At 35.6% G+C, this 8,469-nt stretch overlaps 1 non-coding gene across 1 annotated transcript; it reads left to right on the top strand.

The window, feature by feature from the left end:
- Nucleotides 1-557: 557 nt before the first annotated feature.
- On the top strand, nt 558-664 carry LOC121217403 (small nucleolar RNA R71). The gene has a single exon (XR_005913512.1). It is a non-coding gene; the product is annotated as a small nucleolar RNA R71 (small nucleolar RNA).
- Nucleotides 665-8,469: the final 7,805 nt, after the last annotated feature.

The following is an 8,469-nucleotide window of genomic DNA, read 5'->3' as shown; positions in this document are numbered from 1 at the left end:
GTTTGCTGATTAAACCCTTAAGATTGCCTAGTTTTATGCTGCAATATGCTGTTGTTCGGTCCATTTTCGTGGTTGCTTTAAGAAAAGTTAAATGATTACGCCATGAAGGATTGTAGAAGTTAGACTAGGGTCCTTGTCCACTCCTATTTTGATGTTGGTTCCCCACATAGTACACAGACTCAGAATTTGATGGAAAATTCTCAAAAGAATGACCTTCCTCACAGTACACATAGGAAACTACTTCAAACGGACATGGTGGCTGAACTGCAAAATTATTAGCACTATTAGTAGTAAACTATTTTAAAATAGATTAAATAGATGATACCTGAAATGATAACAAAGTGAGGGCGTCAACTTCATGAACTCCAGCTACGCATCTTTCTGAAGCTGTTCGATTTGTTGGCTATTGATAGTTATTACTCGTGATCCTCTTGATGATCTCCTAAGGCTCATTATAAGACTAAGACAAAATTGCACCATTCGCAGAAGCATCTGCCATCAATCTTGTATGTGCATTGAAACCATTACAGAATGTCTCCAACTGGATACAATCAGGAATCCCATTATGAGGACACATACGAAGTAACTACTTGAATCACTCCCAAGCCTCATACAAAGACTCGTCATCCAATTGTTGGAAAGTTGTGATCTTATTCCTCAACTTAGCGTTTTTGCTAGGTGAGAAATACTTAACCAAAAATCTCTCTGCTAATTCTTGACATGTAGATATAGAGCTTGGTGGGAATGAATTGAGCCATGCTCGTGCTTGATCTCGCAATGAGTACGAAAACAACTTTAACTTTAATGCGTCTTTAGTCACACTGGCTATCTTGAATGAATTACTTACCTCCATAAATAATCGAAGGTCGAGATGTGGATCTTCCGTGGGCATACCACTAAATTGGCCCACCATTTGGAGCATTTGAAACATCACTGGTTTCAATTCAAATTAGGTTGCCGCAATATCTGACCTTCTAATTCCTGGATTTAACTCACTGAAAAGTGGCATAGCATATTGTTTGATACATCGATACCTATCATCAACAATAAGGATGGGACTTCGTACACGATCGGTTTCATTACCTTGGTCTTGATTCTGATTTCCAACGTCCATCTCGACTTGTCTTTGAGCTATTCGTTCACGTCTTCTTTTTCTAAAAGTTCACTCAATTTCAAGGTCTACATGGAGTAAATCGATAATCTGATTTATGCTTATAAACACCTAAAAATAAAATCACAAAATTAAAAAGAACAAGTTAGTAATGTTAGAAATAAACCAAATTGGAAGTAAATAATTTCACAAAAAATGACTATGGAAACAGTTAACAATCCTCGGCAATGGCACCAAAAACTTGTAACGTGTAGGTTTGTGTAAGTGTACACAGTCATTATCAAGTAATAAGTAAGTATCGAGTTGTCGTTTCCACATGATTGTATTTGTGTTAAATCACTTAATTGTAAAATTACCCTTAACAATTTGGTAAAAAAAAACACAATATGGTTGAGAAGCGATGATTAAAATATATTAAACTAAATGCAATGATTCCTAATGAAAATTATGCTAAGTATGCAAACTAAATGAATGAAATAGATTTTAGCAAAATTAAACACAATTTGCAACAATTATAATGTAAATAAACTAGGACAATTACTTTAATTAAACTCAATTTATTATCAACATGCTTAATAACATTTGGAAAAACATTCCATGGCAACTCGATCTTTCATGAGTTTGGAAACCACATTAGGTCCTTTTGGAATCCTTTACTTAGTAAATACTTATTTACTAAGGGTTTGTAAGCATTTGTGTGAGGTAACAGGGACGTGTTAGGTTTGAAACAATTTAATCACACAAATCTAAAAACTATGTAGATAACAGAGCTTGGTTAGAGTTGTTATGCAACCTGCAATTTAATCGGGTTACGATCTAAATTGAGCATGCACATTTCAATTATGTATCCACTAGCCGTCATCTGATAAGGATCGCTCAGCTAATTCAGGTGCATTTCAATCACGTATGAACGACATAAATACTTGATTTTAATTGAAAACATGATCAATTGAGGCAAAAACATTATAAGTATGAATCAAATAAATATTATTTAATCAAAGCAATCATCCTAGCTTAAATAAAATTAAGCTAACATTGTTGTAAACAAGAACAAAGAACACATAGTGAATATTTTTAGATTAAATTAAATAAAAGAAAGATTAAACCCAAATCAGAGTGGCTGTCACTCGAGACTCTGACCAACGAGGCTCCTTCACTCCTTCACTTTGCTCCTTTGCTAATGGCTCTCCAACGTGGCTGACCAAGGGCTTTTTAAGAGGCTTAATTACTAAAATCTCTATGAAGAGATGATGCTAAGTGTGGGGAATGGAAAATGCTAAAGAGAATTGAGAGAGAAGAGAGAATGATGAGGGATGAGGGATGATGGATGAGGGATCAAATGAGGTCTTATTTATAGGTGAAGAGTGGAGGGTAGTTTGCTAAAAATAGAGAGGTTTAATCTCTTCAAGCTTTTCCAATGAGTGGCTGGCCATGCTTAATGGATTTTGAGTTAAATTTTACTTTATTTTTAAGCAATTTAAATGGCATAACAACTTAGGACTGAGGCTCGGTCAAATGTAAATCTTCGGGAAAATCTCTAATTTCTTCAACATTGCAAGGACCTTGTGTAATTAAACCAAAATGTAGTTTTTGTGGACAGCCATGTGTAGCCGAAATTGGGTTGACTTGGTCTTCAATTTGGATGATTTTTATAATCCAACAAAGCTATCGACCTGTCCAAAATAAATCAATAAATTAAAGGACCAAAAAATAAAATAAATAAATAATTAAAAACCAACGAACTAATTTAAAATGAATTATTAATGAAAATTTTAAGATGTTATTAAATAGAATTTTATATTTTATTAGTTAATTTAATCATGCATGACCCATTATTTAAAAATAAAATATGCCCAAATAAATATAAAATAAGCCATTTTATGCATGAAAACTATATAATAAAGCATAAAATCACATTTTAATAATTTCTTTGTCATAATTTCATATTTTCACATATTTCATTAATTTATTAAATAATTACTTAGTTTTAACAATGAATTTAAGTAAAAAAGGTGATAAATTGCATAGGAAAAATCCTATATATTTTTCAGTTTACAATCAGCAAAAATACCATCCTCGAACAAGCTATCAATCTTTCACAGACATTCTTCAATGTCCCTGGATTTCTCTTCTTTGTTATTATCAAAGACCCAAACAATGGGAGGGGATGGTATTGATCTGTCTCGATCTTCCAAGTCGTCATTTGTGGATGAGAGTTCATAATTTCGAATGATTGGTGGAAACACTGAGAATTTCAGTAGTGGGGATAGGCTCAATTGGCTTAATGTGGCTACAATAGAATTGTTCCAGGCTTGATATAAGCATAAAACAAATTCTAGGATTTCTCTATATCCTCTATTGCAGTAACAAGTCTGATCTGCTTATTGTTGATAGAATTGACCATTTTTTGGACATCTTTCGTTTTGAGCCTTAATGATGTCTCTACATTCAGGTTTGTTCCTTTGCTGTCGGATTGGGTTTTGCCCTTCCTTTTCTTGCATGTTTCTTCCTCCAGTATCAGCATATTTTTACCATGAGTCACTCTTTCTATAGAGGCTTCATTGATCGGGCCCTTATTTTCCAGGACTTCCTCACTATCACGGGGTACAATTCCTCTTTACTAGCACAATAACATCACCAATTATGGGAAAACCAAGATTCCAGTTTGCCTTCTGGCACAGTCAGCAATTTCCTGGTGGAGTATTGTACTGACATCAATCCTTCTACCTTTGACGATAAAATGTATTAGACACATTCTATTGACGGTGACTGTGGTGCTGTTAGTAGAGGGCTTTAGCCTGCAGTTGACAAAATGAAACCAGGTTTTGCTTTGTAGCGTCAGGAAGTGACGGTGCATCGAATAATTCTTTTGATGGGAACCCGTCCACAATGCTCCTTTAACACACACGTCTTTCACAAACAGGTCTCATTTTTCATCTGTGATATCCTCAATGAACTCTGAGTGTTGTCTATATCCATATTGGTGTTGTACAGCTCGTTGTTTTTTGAGAGTCCCATGGTATTAAGCCTTCTTGAACAAAAATGAACTCTAACTCATGATCATAATGGTTAACATAAAACTCACGTATCAGTGAAGGAGAATAGCTTCCAAGATGGGTGCAAAAAGTTTCCCACTTTAACTTCGAGATGGTTTTGTAGACTTGCTTACCTAAGTCTTGTCATTGTGAAAGTGAAATGCACTGTTCGAGGTGGAAATTTCACTTCAACATGTTGTCTTGAAACTGTTCCTTTTTCGATTTATTCAAAAAGATTACTGGCTCCATTTTTTGCACTGGCCTGAGGGATTCCTATTCACGCACTGTGGTAGCAGAGGACACATGTTCTTTAGCAGATTTGAGGGCTTTCTTGATCGAGCCTCTCATTTTTTTCCATCTTTTGTTGAGGGAGAACAGTTTAAAGTTGAAAAGATATGATCTTAAGAAGAAAAAAGAAATTAAAATGGTTGTTTGAATGTGTTACAGTCGGTACAATGAGAGAGGATTTATAATGAGTGAAAGAGGGAGATGGAGAGGTGTGTTATTTTGTGGAGAGCTATAAAGCTACTGGGAATAGTTGTATCCAATAGAAATTGTGCCTGCTTATAAGGATCAAACGACTGAGTGATTTTTGATCCAACAGTGGAATAAAAATTTCCCTAAATTCTAATGAGTTATAAATGGTAGTACAAAATTACGGAATACGTTGACAGTAAAATTTCAATGCGTCGACAATGGTTCCTAATTATTCTATAAAAAGTAAGGAAAACAAACTTTAACAAAACATAAATAAAATAAACTAAAATCACGGAGTAATAATTAAAAATTAAACTTTTCGACTAATTTAATGGTCTCTGCCTGCTTTTGATCACTGTTGCCAAAATAGTGTTTCAACCTCTGTCCATTTACTTTGAACTGGTGTCCATCACGTAAATCTCGAATTGTGACTACACCATGAGGAAATACGTCAACAACTTCAAAAGGTCTAGACCAACGTGAACGCAATTTACTTGGGTACAATTTAAGTCAAGAATTGAATAATAAAACCTGTTGACGCACGATAAATTGTCACTGTAAAATAATCTTGTCATGCTATCGTTTGGTCTTTTCTTTATAATCATAGCGTTTTCATAGGCATTTCTCCTAATCTTCTCTACTTCAGTGATATCCAATAGCTTTTTCTTTCCAGTCGCTTCATAGTCCATATTCACTTGCTAAATTGCCCACATTGCTTTGTATTCCAGCTCAACTGGCAAGTGACATGCTTTCCCAAAAACCAATTGATACAGCGACATCCCTAATGGAGTTTTGGATGATGTCCGCAATGCCCATAAAGCGTCATCCAATCAGAAAGACCAATCTTTCCTCTAAGGGTTTACAACCTTCTCAAGAATATTCGTAATTTGTCAATTCGATACTTCGGCTTGTCCATTGGTTTGCGCATGATAAGTAGTAGCCATTCTATGATTAACTCTATATCACTTCAGTGCGGTTTCCATTGGTTGCAATGAAAGTGTGTACCCTAATTACTAATCATTGCCTTTGGTGTGTCGAACTAGGTGAGCATATGCTTGTGAAAAAATTTTAGCATTGTCTTTGGATCATCGTTTGGGATTGCAATAGCTTCAACCCACTTCAAGACATAGCCAACAACTACAAATATATAAAGATTTCCAAATGAACCTAGGAACGGTCCCATAAAATCCATACCCCAAACATTGAATAATTCAACCTCTATAATTGGTTGTTGTAACATTTTATTAAGCCAGGATATAGAACGGGTGCGCTGACACCTATCGTATTGATTCACAAAATTACGGGTGTCTTTGAATAATAACGGCAAGTAGAGTCCTAATTGGAGAACTTTAGTATCAATTCTCATACCACCGAAATGACATAAAAAGGAGCATCATGGCAATGCTTCAGGATTAAAAGCATTTCCTCTTCTGGAACAAAACGTCGAATGATGTTTTTATAGCATACCCTAAATAAATACAGCTCATTCCAATGATACTTCACTATGTCACAAAGAAACCTTTTTTTTTATGGCCTGTGACACCCAATGGGATTTTTCCACTAACTAGATAATTAACAAAATCTGCATACGAAGAAGTTGCATCTATAGCAAATAACTTCTCATCTGGGAATGCGTCGACAATTTGAAGTATGTTTCTGTCTTCACTGCCAACTTCCAATCGAGATAGATAGTCTGCAACTTGATTCTCTAAACCCTTACGGTCTTTTATCTCGATGTCAAATTCTTGCAACAGTATTATCCAGCGTATTAGTCTTGGTTTGGAATCGTTTTTCGCAAAGAGGTATCTCAATGCCAAGTGATTAGTGAATACAGTAACCTTTCCGCCGATAAGATAGGAACAAAACTTATTGAAAGCAAAGACTGCAACCAACAATTCTTTCTCTGTGGTGGTATAATTGAATTGAGCCTCTGTAAGAGTTCTGTTAGCGTAATAGATGGTGTTAAATATTTTTCCCTTTCGTTGTCCTAGAATTGCAACCACAGCAATGTCGCTTGCATCGCACATAACTTCAAAAGCTTGAGACTAGTCTGGTGTAATGACAATGGGTGCATTCACTAGCTACTTTTTTAACTGAAAAAAGGTATCCAGACATGTATCATCAAAGAATAATTTTCGATTACGTTCCATGAATGAGCATAAAGGCTTTGTAATTTTTGAAAAATCTTTAATAAACCTTCGGTAAAACCTTGCATGTTAAGAAAACTGCGAATACCTTTCACGTTTGTTGGTGGAGGTAATTTCTCAATGATTTCCTCCTTAGCTTTTCTACTTGAATGCCTTGACTAAAGATGCGATGTCCTAACACAATGTCTTTAGTTGCCATGAGATGACATTTTTCCCAATTCAGGACAAAATGTGTGTCCTCACATCGCTTCAATACTTTATCCAAAGTGTCAGTGCAATGGTCAAAATTATTCCCATAGATTGAGAAATCATCCATAAAAACCTCTAAAGAGTCTTCGATCATATCTGCGAATATTGCCATGCACCTTTGAAATGTGGCTGGTGCGTTGCAAAGACCGAAAGGCATACGGCGAAAAGCGAAAGTACCAAAGGGGAAGGTGAATGTTGTTTCCTCTAGATCCTTCGGTGCAATAGCAATTTGATTGTACCCAGAATAGCCTTCTACAAAACAATAATAGACCTTTCCAGTAGGCCGATCCAGTATTTGGTCAATGAAAGAAAGTGAGAAATGATCATTCTTTGTGGTCGCATTCAATTTACGATAATCCATACAAACTCGCCATCCCGTGGGAATACGTGTAGGAATTAATTCATCCTTATCATTGAGAGAAACCACTCTTTTTAGGTACGTATTGCACTAGACTAACCCAATTACTATCAGAAATCGGGTAAATAATTCTAGCATCAAGCCATTTTATGATTCCTCCTTGAAAACTTCCTTCATCTTCTCGTTTAGTCTTCTTTGCTATTCAATCGATTACTTGCCTTCATTTTCTAACTTGATCTTGTGCATGCAAAAAGAAGGATTAATACCTTGAATATTAGAAATACTGTAAGCAATACCTTGTTTATGTTGCTTGGGAATATGGACCAATTTCTCTTCTTGAGTTACATTTAGTGTTGCAGAGACAATAATTGGGAGAGTATTGTGATCATGTAGAAAGAAATATTTAAGATGAGGAGGTAGTGGTTTCAATTCTAGAGTAGGAGCTTCATTAATAGATGGTTTGAAAATTAGGGTTGTTCTGTTGGCTAGGTCTAAGGATTCAATCTGCCATCCATGCTTTATTTCAAGATTATTAGCTTCAACTATGTTGTTACAATCGTCTAAGGACTCGACATTAGATGTCACTGCAAACTCTTCAGAAAGTACTGTGCTTTGGTCATTGAATTCTTCCTCAATTAGATCATCTAGCACATTAATAGTATGGCATTCTTCTTTGTCTTTGCATTGAATAGATTCAAAAACACTGAAGGTGACTTGCTCGTCATTAAGTCGCATGGTTAGTTCACCTTTGTAAACATCAATAAGAGTTCAGCCAGTGGCTAAAAATGGTCATCCCAAGATTATAGGAACCACCTTGTCTACCTCGGAGTCAAGTATGATAAAATTATTCGAAAAAATGAATTTATACACACGACCTAAGAAATCTTTGATTTTCCCTTTAGGTTGAGCCAAGGATCGATCGACTAGTTGTAATGTCAGTGCAGTAGATTTCGTGTGACCAATTCTCAACTTTCTAAAAGTAGATAGTGGCATTAGGTTAATGCTAGCTCTGAAGTTGCATAAAGTCGTGCCCAAATAATGATTGCCAATTGAACATGGGATGGCAAAGCTCCCAGGATCTTTCAATTTAGG

Source organism: Gossypium hirsutum, chromosome A02 (assembly GCF_007990345.1).
Source record: "Gossypium hirsutum isolate 1008001.06 chromosome A02, Gossypium_hirsutum_v2.1, whole genome shotgun sequence".
Classification (NCBI taxonomy): Eukaryota; Viridiplantae; Streptophyta; class Magnoliopsida; order Malvales; family Malvaceae; genus Gossypium; species Gossypium hirsutum.
Note: the sequence above shows the minus strand (reverse complement) of the source record. Positions and strands in the feature narration are given on the sequence as shown.